Source organism: Dendropsophus ebraccatus, chromosome 3 (genome assembly GCF_027789765.1).
Source record: "Dendropsophus ebraccatus isolate aDenEbr1 chromosome 3, aDenEbr1.pat, whole genome shotgun sequence".
NCBI lineage: Eukaryota > Metazoa > Chordata > Amphibia > Anura > Hylidae > Dendropsophus > Dendropsophus ebraccatus.
Window position 1 is genome coordinate 31,178,735 of NC_091456.1, and position 20,833 is coordinate 31,199,567.

General features: G+C 45.3%; 1 protein-coding gene across 1 annotated transcript in view; it reads left to right on the forward strand.

Annotated features, from left to right (window-relative positions):
• Positions 1-410: 410 nt before the first annotated feature.
• Positions 411-20,833, forward strand: part of TPST2 (tyrosylprotein sulfotransferase 2) — a 60,940-nt gene continuing 40,517 nt past the window's right edge. Inside the window, exon 1 of the mRNA XM_069964100.1 lies at positions 411-538. The gene's annotated coding sequence lies outside the window, so the exon portion shown is untranslated. The remainder of the gene's footprint in view (positions 539-20,833) is intronic.

Consider the following 20,833-nt stretch of genomic DNA (forward strand, 5'->3'; position numbering starts at 1 on the left):
ACGGCCGTAGCTGATTACGTCCAGTACGGAGCATGCAAATTATTCAGCACCTGCTTTACCTGCCACACGGTATAATGTTGGTATAGTGTGTTCTGTATGGCTGCCCGGGCTGAGGTAATTCCCCCACCCGCCATTCCTCCTGCCGTTATACACAGTCACTACTGGTTTCCCCCCCCCCCCCGGGGCCTCCTGTATCACCACCGTGTTATTATTGTATCCCACACACATATGTATAGCCGTAACGGGAATAACCCCGCCATCTAACGGAGCCGCCGCTCATCTAACGGCACACAGCCTCCCGCGTCACGTGACCACTCCGAGAGGCCGCCGGACCTGCAGCCTGAGGCGCGCTCACGGACGGGCCTGAAGGGGGCGGGGCTTTTGCGCGCGTCCTTGCGTGGGCGGGGACTGTGTGTGTGTCTGGCAGTGGAGGAGGAGGGACTGGATGCGTGGGTGCGCGCCCCGGCTGGTGAGGGCATTGCTGGTACTCACAGAGTCCCCGGTTACTGGCAGCTCCATGCAGGGTACGGCGGGAGAGGTGAGTGCTGTGAGGCTGGGGGGTGCGTTAGTAGTGGGGACGGGGGGAGCAGCAGGGGGGCTCTGCGTCTTCTCCCTTCATGTGGCCGCGGCGGTGCTGCTGCTGTTAGCTCTCTATGTGTGTGTGTGCGCTCATGTATGTGCGGGCTGTGCGCTGCCCCATCCTCACAGGGGCTGGAGGTGGCACAGAAGTTACTGACTGGCACACCAGCCTGTCTGTTCCTGGGAAAGCTGAGTGCTGACCTGCCAGGCTCCTCCCCCTCAGTCCTGACTGACAGGACCCAGGCTGGTCAGCCGATCAGTGCGCTGGGAAAGCTGAGTGCTGACCTGCCAGGCTCCTCCCCCTCAGTCCTGACTGACAGGACCCAGGCTGGTCAGCCGATCAGTGCGCTGGGAAAGCTGAGTGCTGACCTGCCAGGCTCCTCCCCCTCAGTCCTGACTGACAGGACCCTGGCTGGTCAGCCGATCAGTGCGCTGGGAAAGCTGAGTGCTGACCTGCCAGGCTCCTCCCCCTCAGTCCTGACTGACAGGACCCAGGCTGGCCAGCCGATCAGTGCGCTGGGAAAGCTGAGTGCTGACCTGTCAGGCTCCTCCCCCTCAGTCCTGACTGACAGGACCTAGGCTGGCCAGCCGATCAGTGCGCTGGGAAAGCTGAGTGCTGACCTGCCAGGCTCCTCCCCCTCAGTCCTGACTGACAGGACCCAGGCTGGCCAGCCAATCAGTGCGCTGGGAAAGCTGAGTGCTGACCTGTCAGGCTCCTCCCCCTCAGTCCTGACTGACAGGACCTAGGCTGGCCAGCCGATCAGTGCGCTGGGAAAGCTGAGTGCTGACCTCTCAGGCTCCTCCCCCTCAGTCCTGACTGACAGGACCTAGGCTGGCCAGCCGATCAGTGCGCTGGGAAAGCTGAGTGCTGACCTGCCAGGCTCCTCCCCCTCAGTCCTGACTGACAGGACCTAGGCTGGCCAGCCGATCAGTGCGCTGGGAAAGCTGAGTGCTGACCTGTCAGGCTCCTCCCCCTCAGTCCTGACTGACAGGACCTAGGCTGGCCAGCCGATCAGTGCGCTGGGAAAGCTGAGTGCTGACCTGCCAGGCTCCTCCCCCTCAGTCCTGACTGACAGGACCTAGGCTGGCCAGCCGATCAGTGCGCTGGGAAAGCTTAATGCTGACCTGCCAGGCTCCTCCCCCTCAGTCCTGACTGACAGGACCTAGGCTGGCCAGCCGATCAGTGCGCTGGGAAAGCTGAGTGCTGACCTGCCAGGCTCCTCCCCCTCAATTTAAGCACGCCTGGGATAAACATACATCAATCCTAAGATAATAAGAAAGAAAATACTAAAAGGGCAGACTAGATGGACCCAGTGGTCTTTTTCTGCCGACAACCTTCTATGTTTCTATGTTATGTACTACAGTGTACATACACGCCGTGCTTTGTGTTGTGCGTAGGGGAGGGGGGCCCGTTAAAATTTTTTGCTATGGGGCCCCGTGAACCCTAGCTACGCCCCTGCACAGAACCCTCACCAGTTGTGCTGAGTGAACCTGTCCTAGTGTTTGGGTCCATCAGCGTTCTGCGCTTGATTCCCCTGCGGTTGCATAAGTTGGATGCCACCCTAGGGAGTCCTGGAATACATGGATACATACAGTCTGTGGCCGTATCTATGTTTTCCACGACTCCCTAGGGCGGCATCCAACTTATGCAGCCGCAGAGCATTCGGTGACGCTGCCAAACCCAAACATTTTGACAGATTCTCACCAGGAACTGACCCGTCAATCCTTGAAGCGAACCATTTACCAGGATTCCACTGACTGATGGTGTGTCTACCATAGCCTACAGATTTTGAAGCCAAAGCCAGGAATGGATTATAAACAGAGAACAGGTTATAAAGGAAAGACTGAGCTTTCTCCTCTTTTCAAATCCATTCCTGGCTTTGGCTTCTAAAATCTGTCAGATACATTTCTCTGTATAAAGGCGCCCTAAACCACTAGCATTGCGCAATAGTAGTGTCAGGCGGACTTGGCGGACATTCACTGAACCCGAACATTGGATGCAGCCCTAAGGCTGCCAGGAAAACATAAACACAGCCCAAGGCTATGTTCACACAATGTACGGACAGCGGCCGTTGTTTGGCACTCAGAAAAAATGGCTGGAAATAATTGACATGTCTATCATTTTGATGGCCGTAGCAAACAACTCCCAACTTTAACACGGCACATTTCACTATGAAAAGGATGGCCTTTTTAATTAAAAACAATGGCCGTTCTTTTCATAAAAAGTATGTTGTGTGAACATAGACTATGGCTGTATCAGTGTTTTCCAGGACTCTATAGGGCGGCATTCAACTTCTGTTGTTGAGTGGAAGAGATTCCCATCTGTGTACGACACAATAGGCGGCAGTGGAGGGACAGCTATCTGCCATCTGTGGGAGCGACAATGGAGGTCTATAGAGAGAAACCTCCACATATTACCTGAAAAGTACCACATTAAAGGGGTTGTCCAGCGAAAATCTTTTTCCTTCAAATCAACTGGTGTCAGAAAGTTATACAGATTTGTAATTTACTTCTATTAAAAAATCTTAAGACTTCCCATACTTATTAGCTGCTGTATGTCCTGCAGGAAATGTTGTTTTATTTCCAGTCTGACACAGCGCTCTCTGCTGCCATCTCTGGCCGAGACATGAACTGTCCAGAGCAGGAGAGGTTTTCTATAGGGATTCATAGAAAACGGAGACAGAGTTCCTGTCTCGGCCAGAGATGTCAGCAGAGAGCATAGTGTCAGACTGAAAATAAAACAACATTTCCTGCAGGACATACAGCGGCTAATAAGTAAGGGAAGACTGGTGATTTTTTAATGGAAGTAAATTATAAATCTATATAACTTTCTGACACCAGTTGATATGAAAGAAAAATATTTTCGCTGTTTTTTTTGTTTTTGTTTTTTCAAGATGATTATTTCTGGGCCTTTTTCATTGAAGGCCTGTGTTCAGGTTAGGCCTTAAAGGGATTATCCAGCAAAGATCTTTTTCTTTCAAATAAACTGGTGTCAGAAAGTTATATAGATTAGTAATATACTTTAATTTAAAAATTTCAAGTCTTCCCATACTTATCAGCTGCTGTATGCCCTTCAAGAAATGTTGTTTTCTCTCCAGTCTGATACAGTGCTCTCAGACCCCATAGAAAATCTCTCTCCGGCTCTGGACCGTTCCTGTCCCAGACAGAGATGTCAGCAGAGAGCACTGTGTCAGACTGGAAAGAAAACACCATTTCTTGCAGGACATACAGCAGCTGATAAGTATCGGAAGACTTGAGAATTTTAAATAGAAGTAAATTACAAATCTATATAATTTTCTGACACCAGTTGATTTGAAAGAAAAAGCATTGTGTAGTTCTAGGTTACTGTTGTGGAATTCTTTTTTTTTTTTTTTTTTTTATACGGTTTTTGTGTCAGAGGTCATCAGAATGCAGAATGCTCAGTGGGTGGCCGGCTTTTAAGCAGTTTGTTCCATTATCTTCCGTGTATCAGTGTGTTGTGTTTATGTTTCGTGTGTTGCGTTTTGTTTAAAATCACAAATTAAAAAAGCGCCACAAATAGAAGCAGATATTAAAACACTTCATTTAAAGAAGAAAAAATGCATTAACAATAATAAAATAAGTTAGTATTTTAGCTGTTTTTTTATTTTATAATTCCAAATTGAAATAAAAAAAAAAAAAACCCCCCCAAAAAAAACCAGTGTGTGCAGGAAGATTTAAGGGGCCTTAGGGAGTAATTTGAGAGTATTAAAAAGGAAGTACGGTAACTGCTTCCTTATTTTTCGCTTTTCAAGTCTAAAAATACAAGTAGAACACGTTGGCATTTTCCCATTTAAGTGTTTAAAAACATGGAAAACAATTGTAATAAAAAGTTTTTTTTTTTTTATCCAGCTGAAGTTTCTGGAGAACAATTCCCGAAATATGCCATACCTAGAGTATGCTAGAGAAATGTCACTTTATTTGGCACCTTTTCCAGACCTGTTAGTGATTGTTTATGTACCATGTTTGGGTCCGTTTACACACACAGATTATCTGACAGATTTTTGCAGCCAAAACCAGAAATGGATTTGAAAAAAAAAAAAGAGAAATCTTAGTCTTTTCTTTATGACCTGTTCCCTGTTTATAGTCCATTCCTGGCTTTGGCTGCAAAAATCTGTCAGATATCTTTCAGATAATCTTTGTGTGTAAACGGACCCTTAGATTGCGGAATACATAGACAGGTTTGTAACAATGAAACATAAACTAGGAGCCGCGCCTGTGTCATCCCCGATCACTGATAGCCGGGAACCCCCCACAACTCTCAGCATCGAAGACGCGCTCCGGTGCTGAGAGTTAACCCTGTAGATACTGCAGTCAGCACGACCACAGCATCTATAGGGCTCCTGACAGAGAATTCTCCCTCTACAGAGGGAGAATTCTCTGTCCGGTGTCCATCGGGGCTCTGCTACGGAGGCTGGTGCGGGAGAGGGAGGGAGGGAATCAGGGCGCGCACCGGGCATTGGGCCGTGAGCTCTGCCCTCTCCCCTGCTGCTGTCACAAGATAGTAACATCAGCAGGGGACAGAGGAGAGGGGGCAGACATAGGGACTTCAGTTTATGGGATCATTATGATCCTATAAGCTGATGTCCAAAAAACGACCTGGGCATTGATGCATCAATTAACCCCAGGTCGTGAAAAGGTTAAAATTGCAGAAATTACAGCATGTCAAAACAAATGACACATGGTCTTCACCCAGCTTGTTTCACCAGCTGTGCCCTGTGTTGTCAGGGGCCACATGACTTCATGTTGGGCATTATATATGTTATACACCGCTAAGGCTAGGTTCACACTGCGTTTTCAGCATCCGTTTAACGCATCCGTTTTTTGCAAAAAAACGCATGAAAAACGGATTGCAAAAAACGGATTCATTTGTGTGCATCCGTTTTTCCATTGACTTCCATTATAAAAAAAAAAACGGATCCGTTTTTTTTGGCGGACCAAAACGGACCAAAAAACGTTGCTGACCCTATTTTTCTGGACGTTAAAAAAAACGGATCCGTTAAACGGATGCTGAAAACGCAGTGTGAACCTAGCCTAAGGAAACAGAAAATTATTAAATAAAAGTGATTTAGCACTTACTCTAGGGGTCATCTTGCAGAATATCGACGGTCTGCCAGATGCAGTGGACCTTAGAGTTTTTTACTTTACTGTTTGTAATAAATTTGCTTCTTATATTGTAGAGTGATATGGTTTTCTTTTCTTTTTTTTTTGCTCTCAGTAATGGGATTGACTATGATCTTTTATATGCTCACACATATTTGTGTTGCAGCATAAGGGCCGTATTACACGGCCAGATCACTTTAGTAAACAAGCGACGGTCTGCTAGATCAGTGATTTTCAACCTTTTTTGAGCCGCGGCACACTTTTTATACTTAAAAAATCCCGGGGCACACCACCAACCAAAATGGCACAAAATGACACTAAAACAGTACATATTATTAATAATATAGATTCTAAATGTATTTATACTCAGTGTGAAACCTGGGCCTGTTTTCTTCTCCCCCCTGTGCTTCTCTCCTGTGATTCTCTCCACCATACTTCTCCCCCCTACTTCTCTCCTGTGCTTCTCTCCCCCCGTGCTTCTCTCCCCTGTTTCTCCCCCATCCCCAGGTTTCTCTCCCCCATTGTTTTCTCCTGTTTCACAGGAGCACCATAGTTTGGGGAACTTTCCCGGGCGGCACACCCGACCATGTGCCACGGCACACTGGTTGAAAATCACTGTGCTAGATCACTCTCACTATTACACATAGCAATGCACGGTTGATGGCCGATTATTTTCGGTCTGGACCAAAAGACACGACTAACCAATGATTGAATTGGCCTGATTCAGCATATTATCTCTCCGTGTAATAGGGCCCTAAGCCATAGCAGCCCATTGCCACCTACCTATGTCTAGCCAGTGTTATCAGTCAGCTCTTGCACACTACCGCCTAGTAACAGACTCCCGGCTATGATGTAATAGTATGCTATGAGGCAAGAAGGAGCTAAATGATAACCCGCTGTCTGTGGTTGGACAAATGTCAAGAGGAAAGTCGCAGATGTCAACACTGCCAGTTGTTTTCTAGTGACGTTTCTAATGTCTCGCTACTAAGAGAACCAATTTGCCAATCCAGGTCCATATGGTTTTTAAAGGCTACAATAATCTCTACCACTGAACGAAGGCTTGTGTGAGGCAGCTCGGCACTGTTGTTGGTACTGATTGTTGTTACTGCAGGCAGACACAGTCCACCTGAGCTCTTAGTATTTTCTGTCCAATAAAAATGGTCACGGACGTGTGAAGGGGGCATTCATGTGTTCCGTATATACAGATGTTGTGCTGCTGAATGGAATAAATCATGATGCCATGAGCTTCGAATCGTTTTAAGGGTACATACACACTGGGAGAATCCGCAGCGGATTTATTGCTGCGAATTCGCAGCGAGACCCGCTGCAGATCCCTGCCCAGTACACTCATGGCCAGACAAACTTGCAGCGTATACATCACCTGGTCCCGCTCCGGCTTGCTTTGCCCCGCAGCAGTACACTGATTGGCTGAGCGCAACGCGAAGACACCGGGAACCCCAAAGCAAGCCGGAGTGGTTACCAGGTGATGTATACGCTCCGGCGGCCAGGGGATTAACGGGGCAGGCTGCGGACATACTCATAGCGGGATGGACATCCCGCTGCGAGTTTGTCTGGCCATGAGTGTACTGGGCAGGGATCCGCAGGGGGTCTTGCTGTGAATTCGCAGTGAGAAATCCCTTGCGGATTCGCCCAGTGTGTTTGTACCCTTAGGGTATGTTCACACGTACTGTACCCGCAGCAAATTTTACGCTGCGAGTTCACTGGGCAGTGCACTGATTGGCTTAGCACCAGGAGCCCCTGAAGCAAGCCGGAGCGGGGACCCGGTAAAGTATGTACCTCGGCCGCGGGGGTTAAGGGAGCTGACTTTGACATACTCGCAGCTGGATGACTCTGCATCCTGCTGCGGGTATATCATCCCATTAAATAAATGGACAGGTATCCGCAGCGGATTTCGTTGCAAACTCGCAACGTAAAATCCGCTGCGGATACGGTACGTGTGAACGTACCCTCAATCTTTGTGCTAGAGTACTGACACAGCCACCTTGAGATGTAAACCGATTTGAAGCTCCCGGCATCATCATGATACATGATGCCGAGAGTTCAGTAATTTCTGTCTGTAGCACATCTTCCGTATGAGGCCCCTTATCAGGGAACGTGTGAATGCCCCCTTAGGGCCCTTTTACACGGCCCAATATGGCATAGGTAGTTAGTGTCACTGCTAGGTTAAATTGGGAGCCTTGTCTGCAGCCCCCCTACAGTAACAATGTTGCTCCGCTCTAAATGTAGCTGAATGGCTTCTCCATCCAAACATGGCTGCCTGGGAGGGAAAACTCGACCATACGTGACCCTGTGCTTCCTCCAGTGCACCTGCTCTCTTTGCTTGAGCACAGTGCACAGCTATAGAGGAGGCACAGTGATGTTTATTATCATGTGTTCCTTACAGGCCGCAATGTATAGACAGGGAATTCAGAGACCAGGGGAGGAGTGACATTGTTTCTCTGAGTGGGGCTGCAGAGAAGGCTCCCGATATAAGTAAGTCAGCAGCACTCACTGCTATAGTTTAAAAATAAATAAATAATTAAAAAAATTTAAGGAGACCAACCCCTTTTAAAGTTGTTCAGTGTGCCTGTACATGATCAGTGATGTCAGGCAGTGACGACAAATGATCTCACGGAAAATATTTTGAGAATATTTTTTCGTAAGCGAAAGTTTTTCTTGAACAAATGATCTTTTGTCAGACTATTGTCCGGCTTCTTTTCACACTATATCACACTGTCAACAGTAAGCAAAATGATAGTTTGTGGGTACAGAGTCACTTTAACAACAATCTGGCCCCCCAAACCACTTGTACCGTCAGATAGCTGCTTTTAATCCAAGATCTGTCCTGTGGTCCGTTCAGCAGGTGATGCAGTTATTGTCCTGAAAAACAACTTTTAAACTGGCAGCCCTGTGCCCTATGGGCGTGGCCTAGATTGTGTATGCATCAGGCTGGCACACCCTATCTGTCCCTCCTCCTCACCCTCCTTATCATTAGCAATGCTCCAGGCAGATTGTCTCCTATTCCCCACCTGTGTCATCCCGGCACATTGGCTGGATCGTTAAGGCACCTGTGCAATGTTCAGACAGCAGAAAATGTTCCAGTGGCATTCCTAATGCTGAAGAGGGTTGGGAGGAAGGACGGAGGGGTGGTGCAAAGTTAGGGCACAGATACTCCCGTTTGGCACGGGGCTGCAATAACTGCATCACCTGCCGAACGGAGCGCAGGACAGGTCTTGGATTAAAAGCAACTATCTGACGATTCAAGTGGTTTGGGGGGGGGCAGAATGTGGGTCGCTTTAAACTTCAGCCATCAAAGGGCTGGCAATGCTAAGGATGATGGTCATTTTCTAACCTTCGTCCTCAACATTGTTTTGGTAAATCTTGACTTTTTCAGAATTAGTTGGTTTGGCTGGGTTCACACTACATTTTTGCAATCAGTTTTTTTGCAAAAAAAAATGATGAAAAACTTATTGAAAAAAAAACTATTGCAACTGTGTGCATCTGTTTTGATCCGTTTTTCCATTGACTTCCATTACAAAAAAAAAGGAACAAAACGGATACTTTTTTTTTTAGTGTACACAAAAACGTGGTCAACCTCATTTTTGTGTCTGCTAAAAAAATAACGATCCTTTTTTTTTTATAATGGAAGTCAATGGAAAAACGGATGCTCACACATGCATTCGTTTTTTCTATCCGTTTTTTTGCAAAAAAAAATAAAATAAAATTAAAAAAAAAAAAAAAAACGTAGTGTGAACCCAGCCTTAGGTGCACTGAGGAGCGAATAAAGCCCTCAGTACACTGATCCACCCTACTGTCTGCCCCCCCCATATGAATATAGAGACAGCACTCTGTAATGACAGCACTTGGCGGACCATCATTGCAGAGCGCCGGGTGAATTTTCAAACCAAGAAGCGAGCCAGTTGGGCAGATCAGTGCACCAAACCACCTCTCCTCATGAATATTCATCCGTCATTTTACAATGAAGAGCAGCCGGAGCGACATTACTGTAGAACTTTACCTCAAGGAGATGGCAGATGGGGGCGGATCTGTAGTCCCTCCCCCTGTGCACCAAACCATCTAATTTACATATTAAGTTTTAAATAAAAAGATGGCTCGAAGAATAAAAGTAAACAAATTGCCTTCATTCTAAGCACCCCCAGTCCTATGGAACATAACAGCAGGTGAGAGTCTCCTAACCTGCCGTTAGTTTCCCTTTAATTGAAGTCAATATTTTCTCTGTTCTGTCTGACCTTAAAATGAAAGGCTGTTGGAATAGAATGGATATAGCTGATTGATCACCTCTGTCTTCGTAGGATTAATTTAACATCTGCTTCTCCTTGCATGTACTCGCTCTTCAAAAGCCCCATTGATGTCCAAAAGCAGGTTTTAATTTAGATTTTTGCCGATTTCCCTGTGATGTGCACTTGTATCATCAGGGCTCGCTGTTTCAGCGTCTACTTTGAGAGGGAGCAGTAGCGGAATGTATTTCTTCACCTGATGTAATCGCTATAAACTCCACTAGAGAAGCGCAAACTTGCTAAAAGTTTGGGTTTGCGCGAACCCAGACGATCGACATTAGAATCCAGCTGCCTGAAAAAGATGGATGTAGTCTGAGGACTGCCCAGAAAACATTGGATATGGCCCATGGCAGGGATGGGGAACCTTCGGCCCTCCAGATGTGACCAAACTACAATTCCCATCATGCCTGGACAGCTAAAGCTTTAGGGCCATAAAATGGCCATTTCATGGTTTAAAAAAAGGCACAAAATGCCATGTGGGAACAAGTACTATGAAATAAAAATGTGAAGCATATAAAAAAGAATACCATTTTAACAAAGTATCTTCAACTTAAAATGAAGTCCAGACGTTCTCTATATTTAAAGGGGAACTCCAGGTAGAGGTTTAAAAAAAAAACTTCTGCAGAAGCAGAACGCATTACTTACCTGTCTATCCCAGTTTTGAAACTACCAAAAATCCATTTGTTGGGGGGGTTTGCTCTGTTTTGTGTTTCTGTTCTTCCTGGTTTGGCATAGAATGCCAATGCCAGAATGCAATGCTTTCCCTCATGTGATCATCACAGCCCCCACCCATTACAGTCAGTAAAATTAGTGCAGCAGCTGCTTCTGGTTAGAGATGGTGAATCAGTCAGGGGATTGGGGGATCCAGCCAAGCGTCCTGTGACATCACGATCTGCCGCCTGTCTGCATCATCAGAAAACACACACAATGTGAGACGGAGGCATGGAAGATTTGTCTCCTAAGGGGGGATAGCAGAAGGAGCAGGAGAAAACAAGTTTTTCTAATCCGGAGTTCCCCTTTAACCCATAGCTGCACCAGGACGTTACTGAACGTCCTCGTGCCGCTATGGGAGTTCAGAGGGGGGTCGCGCGGCGACCCCCCTCTGAACTGCCGCGATCCCGGGTGCCGCATGTAGCCCGGGATCGCAGCTATTAGCGGGCACGGTCCGATCGCCGTAAGGCAGGGCCTACGCGCTGATGACTTCACCAGGGGGGTGGGATTGTGGGCGGGGCGAAGTGCTTGCTTCCTTCCTGATGCCTGTTCGCATTCTGTGCCATTACATGCATCAACATTATTACATTACATATTACACGGACCACTGGGAGCAGACAGTTGCTGTCGTGATCATTTTCATACAACATGGTAAAAGACAATGATCAGCCAACAATGGACATATCAGCTGATCGTTGCCTTTTAACATGACGTATTACACCAAACGATTATCGGCAATTAAGGCCCTTATCCATTAAGTGTCATTCCCCTGATGGACGCCTCTGGGTGCCTTTTGTACTGATCGGACTGGTATGCTTTGGCGTTCCTTTTTTAACTGAATATGAAGCAGAAAAGACAGAGGACAGAGGGCCAACGCAAAGAGAAAAAATGCAATGTATGGCAACTTATACCACTGTATGCTTTTACAACATCATAAAACTGAGCCTGCTGTCTAAGGTATGTCATGTATGTGAGACAATCTATTATGTAACTATCGTGATTTCCTCTCCCCGTTGGGTGACTCAGACACGCTTGTGGGTATAATATACACGGCCTTGGTGGGTACATATATTTAGCATGCGGCACATCTGCCATCCTGAGGAAACCACAGGTCTTTAGAGTTCAACCGTGCACAAATATATTTATTACTGTTATTTGTGTGTGTGTGTGTGTGTGTGTATGTATGTATATATATGTGTGTGTGTGTGTGTGTATATATAATTCCAAAGCAAATTTTCCCATAAGAAAAATAGCAGCCTTTGTAGATAAAGAATGGAGGTGCAGATCCCTATAATACAGTAGTGTAGTTCAACAGACTAATTTAGAGAAGCAGGGCTGCTGTCTGAGGTCTGTGTGGTCACATGACGGCAATGGGGAAGGGGTGTGTGTTCAGCATGGACCAATCAGGAAGTGAGAATAACAGCTATACAGTGACAGAAACTTTTCTATACAGCAGTGTGTATAGCTGAGTGTAAGTGCAGGCACATTATGGCAGCAGTGTGTATAGGTGAGTGTAGGTGCAGAAACATTATAGCAGCAGTGTGTATAGCTGAGTGTAAGTGCAGGCACATTATGGCAGCAGTGTTTATAGGTGAGTGTAAGTGCAGGCACAATATAGCAGCAGTGTGTATAGCTTTGTGTGAGTGCAGGCACATTATAGCAGAAATGAAGAGAATGGGAAACATAAGGGCTGACAGAGACTGCGGGGAGCATGAAGCAATGAGCAGGACATATGTGGGCACATAAATGCAGCACACTCAGCTATGAAGAGATTACCTCCACAGTCCTGTCTCCTGATGCAAGCCCCAGCCTGAAGTGGATCTGCTATGATTTGGAAGGTGAGGGAGACTTTCTGGGTCAGAGTACAGAGCTGTAGACCCTGCTATGCAGACCAGCTGCTGTATGTCATAGACAAAGATATGTAGGACATACAGCAGCTGATAAGTACTGGAAGACTTTCAATTGTAAATTACAAGTCTCAGACACTTTCTAACACCAGTTGGTTAGAAAGAAAAAGATTTTTTGCGGGAGTTGCCCTTTTAGAAAAGTTTTAAGGGTACCTGTCATTAGAAATGAAAAAAAATATCTAGTTAATGCTTGCCTTATGTATGCTGTTGCCTTCTATGTTAAATGGGTTGTCTTGCATTAAGCAACTTTCAATATATATATATATTGCTACTTTTATATAGAAAACAATAAAAAGCCTATGCTTGCCTGTCTGCACACCCATGGTGTCACACCTCCTGTGATGTTATCGGTGTCCCCCGCTGACTGCAGCCCCTCCACTTCCGAACTCATCTTGGGACTGACAGCCCACTCAGCCAATCACTGACTAAGGCAAGACAGCGCCGTGTCCAATGATTGGCTGAGCAGGCTGTTAGTGTCAGAAGTTGAGGCACTGCAGTCAGCGGAGGATACTAGTAACACTACAGGAGGACACCAGGGTGGTGCGTATAGGTAAAAGTTTTGATCGGTCTGGGTCTGAGTATTCAGACTTGTCTCAATCGGGAGAACACGCCAGGAGAAGACTAATCGCGGCCCTCTCCCTGCTCTGTGTCCCTGTAATGTGTCGGGCTACTAATGTAAGTCTATGGAACCTGACTCTCTTCACTGACACAGCGGGGAGCGGACCATTGCTGTTTGTTCTCACGATCGCTACGTGTCTGAACACTCAGACCCGGAACGATCAAAGTTTTTGCTATCTCAATGACATGTCAAAAGTTTTTTATGACGACAGGTACACTTTAAAATAGACCTGTTTTCCATTTAGTGATATTGAATTCAATGGGAATACGCTGCACAGTTGACATTTTATTTTACAGGCCTATAAAGTGACATGGCTTTTGATGTGTATTAAAGTAAGTTACATGCAGGCTTCAATAATCAGCCTGGTAAAATACACGTCTGACAGACCTTTCAGGAGCGTTCCTGCCTCGTATTTGTCTTTGTTTTACACCATGCGAGTTCTATAAAGGAGCTGCACAATGCAGACTCCCAACAAAGGATTCTTCCAAATTGTTTTATTATAAGGAATGCAAGTATGTATGGAAATAGGTTACAAGTAGTGTTGAGCAGTTATTAAAATGTTTGGGTTCGGCAATGTTATCTGGTCCCGATTGTTCGCCGTTTGATTTCCTGTGGCTGGAGAAGTGGATGCCGTCCTAGGGCTGCCAGGAAAACATGGATACAGCCTATGGCAGCCATAGGGCAGCATCCAACTTCTCCAGACACCAGGAAATCAAACATGGTGTAAAGTGAAACTGGCCCAGTTGCCCCTAGCAACCAATCAGATTCCACTTCTAATTCCTCACAGGCTCTTTGGAAAATGAAAGATGGAATCTGATTGGTTGCTAGGGGCAACTGAGCCAGTTTCACTTTACACCATGTTTGATAAATCTCCCTCAGAGTGTTCTGGTTCAGAAAACATTGTTGAACCCAACTCTCTCCACAGATCCACTCAACACTAGTCATCAGTGGTGACCGGTCCTCTTTAACCCTTTCTCTGCCTTAGGGCTCTTATCGTGTAATAAAGACAACGATCAGCCGATGACAAGGATCATTGGCTGGTCGAGTCTTTTGGTCCGGACATAAGATCATCGGCTGCCGTTTGCGTGTAATAGTGAGGTGCGGCCAATGGTTAATGAATATGTAAATAAAATAATAAACTGTATACATTACCTCTCTACACTCCCTGGTGTCTTCCTGGTTTCTCATGGCTCCCCGCAGCCGCCGGTACAACTGCAGAGCCGCTCTCTGAAGTGACAGGCTGCTCAGCCAATCACTGGCTGGTACAGCCACCACGGCTTGTGATTGGCTGAGCAGCCTGTCACTTCAGAGAGCAGCTCTGTAGTTGCACCGGCTGTGGGGAGAAACAAGGGAGCATGGAGAGGAGAGGTGAAGTATACAGTTTATTATTTACTATATACAGCAGGGGCTGTACGGATATTGCTAAATAGTGTGTGTGTGTGTGTATATATATATATATATATATATATTATGTGTGTGTGTGCGCATGGCATCACTGATTGGCTGATGGGGACCGACGGGAGCCTCACACTCAGCCGCAGCACCAAGCAGGTAGTGTATGCTCCAGGCGGGGGGTTAAGGGGGCCGGCTTACATATCTGCAGTGGAATGAATATTCCGCTGCGGGTATGTGACCCCATAGACCTTCACACTACATTGATCCGCAGCGGATTTCGCTGTAAACTCTCGTCGTGAAATCTACTGCGGATCCGGTACATGTGAAGGCACCCTAAGATGTATGTCGAGTGTCCTTGATGGGAGGAATGTGTAACTAAGCAGCTGTACTGTCTGTGGCTTCATCACTGACACAGTGGACCTGTAGCTGCAAGTCCAGGACTCCAGTCCTGGTAATGCTGCATTTACACGGAACGATAATTCGCCCAATCGATCGTTTAACCATTTTGAAGCAACAATTTGGTTTTTATAACAATCAGCAGCGAATTTTTAGCGAACGACCAACGACGATTTGAGAACATGCTGAAAGGCCAAAATGAACCATTTCTCGCTCGTTGCTTGATTGTTTGCTTTGTTTACACAGAACGATTATCGCTCAAATGCCATTGTTATTGTGAAAATTCGAACGATAATGGTTTCCTGTAAACACACCATAAGTTTAAAGTGTATTACAATAAGCTAGCAGGACTGGGCAGGCAGTTCTGGGAAACTAAACACACACCAGTGGTTTGATGTCCCAAAACAAGCTGAACTTTTTAAAAATATGTTGGTTTTTCCAGTTTTTGCAGTTTTTTGAAAGTATGTGAAAACAGAACTAGGCCTAAAGTATGACAGAAGTATACATCAGCAACCTGTCAAAAAGGTATGCCAATATATATTGTAACATACTGTTAGCAGGCTCATTGAGTGTAATGGACTTAATGCAGGGGATTAAACTGGATGGACAGTATACATCTGCAAACCCTTGACAGCAAAAGGGTTAAGGCTAAGGGAACATGCTCGTAGGAGATCTGAAATAAGAATACCTTGACATAGGGATATTTCCTACTTAATTTGTTGGAAAAATTGGCATAGGGTTAACACCATATTTTTCCATGTACATTGCTCAAAAAAGCAATGAAGCAAAACTGGTAAAATCAGATGTGTGCTACATATACTATTCTAAGAAAGTTAGCGACCTTTGGCTTGTGGGTCGTCATTTAAGTAGAAGCATGCAATGGTGATTTTTTTTCCCCCAAAATTATTTATTGAAATAAAACCAGTGTTGGGTATAACCCAGCAAAAAAAAGTCAGTGTCCCTCATTATTTCTTATCATCTGCTAGGGCATGGCATCCCAACTCCTCTTGAAGGATGGTCCTCAAGTCATTGAGAGTTTCCAGCCTCCCAATGGCATAGGTTTTTCCATGGGATTCAGGACTGAAGAAAGTGCAGGCCACTCTATTTGAGGTCCCCCACTCTATTTGAGGTCCCCCAGTCTACAGCCGCCGTTCCCTAATGCTGCAACCTCGATGAGCTGGAGCATTGTCATCCATAAAGACGAAATTAGGCGGCTGTGTTGCTCATGCAGAGGCACAATAACTGGATTACTGATGTTATTCAAGTAGTATGGGCTGTCATTATATCATTCACAAAGTGTTGGGCGGTTCTGTATTAGGGTGCTTTCACACACACCGTATCCGCAGCGGATTTTACAGTGCAGATTTAATGCTGTGTTTATTCATTTAGTCAAATCCACTGCGGATCCGCAGCAGAAAATCCGCTGCAGATCCGGTAGGTGTGAAGGCACCCTTAAGTAGACGCACCTTTTTCACATCGTAACCGAAGCCAACAGTGGCTGATGTGTAGCGCTCTCCTTCTTCATTGGACGAGGGATCAGTGGGCCTTAGCGCTGATGAAAGTCTGTTCATGCTGAGCAGAAATAATGTCCGCGAGTATTGATGGAGAAGCCAAGAAGAGTGCAATGCATCAGCCTTTGTTGGCAGCCATCTGTCATGCCATCAGGAACATGCCTACACGTGGTCATGTATGATTCTTTTACAAGTGCTTGGTGGTCCCATGTTGGTAGTCACAAGTGGTGGCTTCTTACTGTATTGGGTGATGTAACTGGGTGTTTGTGTTCATTAAAGACCGTCCCTTTAAATATGCAACTGCCGGGGTGATTAGTTAATAACAAACAGCTGATGTTTCCAGGGGGAGCTCGAGTGCATTGGAGTCACCCTCCATCATAGAGGGGGTCTCCAGCCAGGAGACAACTCGATTAATTAAAATGTCTTAGTATATGCCGCTAAGATGGGGTCAGACCTGTGGGTGACAATGCTTGTACTATGCAGAATCTAATCATTGGCTTCATCTTCATTAACATACCAGAGAGTTGGCAGGGTACCTTCACTAAATATAGAAACAGTGACCATGGAGTTTTACTTGTGATACTGTGCCAATAGTTACTACCTGTGGAAAGCTACAGAGGATATCTTTAGCTCGGAAATGAGTGGTATTAGTTCATTCTGGCCTGTTATCATTTATAACAATGACAGTGATTTTTATAGAATCAAAGAGGAACTGTGGTAAATTATCTTGGTTTGTAATGAGGTCATTTAAAGTGTCACTGTCGGGTTTTTTTTTTTTCTGAAATCAATAGTCCTGGCGAGTTTAAAAAAACTTTTTAATTGGGTTTATTAGGCAAATATGGCATTATCTGTATTCAAAAAGACTTTCCCCAGGTCCCCTCCCTCCTCTCTCTCATTCACTGCTCATTATCAGGAAATCTCTACTCTTTTACATTAGTCGAGCCCTGTCTAAACTATGGAGGGGGAAGGGGGGAGGCGGGAGATTAGTCACCAGCAGAGAACAAAGGATTACACAGTGGGAGCCAGTATTTAGAGTAGCTGTAAATTAACTCTTTGTTGTCCTGTTTTGGTGCCTCATCTCCCTCCACCCCTCCCCTCTCCATAAAAAACCATGAAGACAGGGGGAGAGCTTCAAACTGCTTTTTCATGATTAAAATGCATTTTTCAGCTAATAAACCCAATTACAAAGTTTCTTAAAATCGCCTGTACTATTAATTTCTGCAAAAAATAAAAATAAACAATGACACTATAACCTTTCAAGGACCAAGTCAACCTTGGGCATAAAAAACAGTGTTGCTATATATCTGTGATTCTTGTAACGCCTGGACTAGTGGATCCACTGGACCGTCACCAGCGATGGCACTAACCTCCCCAGGGAGCGGAGTCTAAGGGGCCGCTGGTTTTCACCAGAGCCCGCCGCAAGGCGGGATGGACGGAGCACGGGACGCCGCCGCGGCCGTGACAATTCTAATATGTACATATCTGAGCACAGCAGATCCTGTGGACGATAGGTTAGAGAGCCTCTCCAGCGTTATGTCATATAGAGAGTGCTGTGCCTGGAACTGTAGGCCTCTGAGTGATGAGGTCCGTGATGATGCTTAGGCAGTTAGACAGTGTTGCATGATACGGTAATCTACTTCCTACATGTTAAGAATTTGTTCCAGCTCAAAACCTCATTTACCACCAGATGACTCAGATAACAGGCACGGCTCTGTAGTTTAGACGACTTTCCAGAGTCTCATGTGTAAAGTGACGCCTCTACATTTTAATATAAGGTCTGCACAGTTTAGCTAACATATAGATCTCTATACGATTTGTACATGATCTTCTGATGGTTGTAGTATGCAAAAATGTTAATAATATTAAATGCTCTCTGTCACTTAAATTTTTTTTTAAAACATCCAAATGACCCTGATTAAAAGTTTACATACCCCAGCTCTTAATACCGTGATTTTTGCCCCCCCCCCTAAAATCAATGACAGCTTGAAGTCTTTTGTGGTAGTTGTAGATGAGGCTCTTTATTTTATCAGATAATGCTGCCCATTCTTCTTGGCAAAAAGCTTTCCAACCCATTTTTTTTTTTAAGTGCCTTCTTATTGTTTATCTTGAAACAACCACACCACTAGTTTTCAGAGAGTCCTGGGTTTTTCTTTGAACCCCGAACAATTTTCCTGACAAAATTTTTTGTTGGTCTACCGGAGCGTGGTTTGGTTTGTACAGAGCCCCAGATTTTCCATTTGTTAATTACAATTTGAACACTGCAGATTGGCATTATCAATTCTTTTAATATCTTTTTGTATCCTTTTCCTTTTTTATACAGTTCAACTACCTTTTCCAGTAGATCCATTGAAAATTATTTTGCTTTCCCCGTGACTCACAATCCAGAAACGTCAGTGGGTCTGTCTGGACCCCAAAAACTCACTCAGGGTGTAATTGCAGGCACATTATAGCAGGAATGGAGAGGATAGGAAACACAAGGACTGACAGAGACTGCAGGGGGCATGAAGGAATGAGCAGGACAGATGTGGGCACATACATGCAGTGCTCTCTGTCTGGGGATAGAGGGGTTACAGCTATGAAGAGATTACCTCCACAGTCCTGTCCCCTGATGTAAACCTCAGCCTGAAGTGGATCTGCTATGATGTTAAAGGTGAGGGAGACTTCCTGGGTCAGAGTACAGGGCTGTAGACCCCGCTATGCAGACCATGTCCCTCCCCCACTCCCCTCCCACCCAGTACAGGGAGCTCTTAAACCAAAGCAATGCTCCTAATCCAAGTTACAATTTTGAAAAACTTAAAGTTACTCTTAAACCAGGGTACCACTGTAAATGGCTTCACCCAACCACTAACCATGAGTGGAAAAAATTGTGTTTTTATTCATATTCTCAGAAAAAAGGACAACAAACAAAAACAACAAAAATTCTGCTGGGGTATGTAAACGTTTGAGCACAGTTGATTGGCCTACGTTCCATCCGTGCGCTGAGAGACGGACACCCAGTGTAAGGGCCCTATTCCACCGGACGATTATCGTTCAGATTATTGTTAAATCTTTCAAATCTAAACGATAATCGTTCGGTTGAAATGCTGTTAACGATTAACAACCGAACGAGAAATCGTTGATCACTTTATAAGACCTGGACCTATTTTTATGGTCGCAAATCGTTCTCATTGAATAAGACATCGTTCGCAGTAGATATGAACGCAATAGCAAAGAAATAGCGAAGAAAAAACCGATCGCAAATACGATTATAAGTAACGATTATCGTTCCATGGAGATGAGTGAACGTTTTCAGGTCTTTTGCAATAGCGGTCGTTTGAGAACGTTAATCGTTAACGATTATGCAAACGATAATCGTCTGGTGGAATAGGGCGCTAAGTCTATGGTACCATCTTGGTTGTGTTTACAGTGAGTAATTTAGAGCGCAGTGGGCCAACGTTCATGTGATTACTGCCGGTTCCTTGGGTGAGGTTGTCACTAATCGAATACTTTTCACATATCCTGTAGATGGGTGAAGGTTTTAAAGTTCAGGATAACCCTTCTTAAAGGGGTTTTCTGGGAAGGAAGGTATTTGTTATATTCACATTGGGACGTGTTATGCTCTCTTCACAGCATCCACAGGATAGGGCATAGTTAAGAGATCACTGGGGTCACTGAAATCAATTGCTGGATGCACATGCGCACCACCGCTCCATTTATTATCTAGGAGCCATTAGAGAAAGATGAAAGCAGTTTTTGGCCACTCCGTAGAGAATGAATGGAGCATCCCGATGCTCGTATTTCGGGATTCCCATTCTCAAGACTGTGGGGGGCTCTAGCGGTCAGACCCTCTTCAATCTTTTATTTATGCCCTATCCAGTGGATACTGTGCATAAGACAACGCTTGTCCAGATGGAAACACCCCTTTTAAAGTGAAAATAATAAGACACAAAAAAAAATTACATACTCACCTGCCCTGATCCCCCCCCCCCCCCCTTTGCTGGCATTTTGATGCTTTTCAGTCCCTGCTGCTCTCCTTACTGGTTCTTGTGATATTTTTTTCGAGCAGGAATTGGCCGCTCAGCCTATTACTAAAAAGTCAATGGAGGAAAACACCATATACTGTATACCAAGTGAATTATCCGTCTGAATAAAACCTCTTCTGACTACAAAGTGTCACACTGTGATATACGTCAGCTGGACCTGTGAGGATCACATTGTGATATACATCGGCATACTCTTTAACAGTTTGCATTCCAAAAATATAAATGGGGTCAGAACTTTGTGCGTAGATGCCACCATTATCAGTGTAGTTTTTTT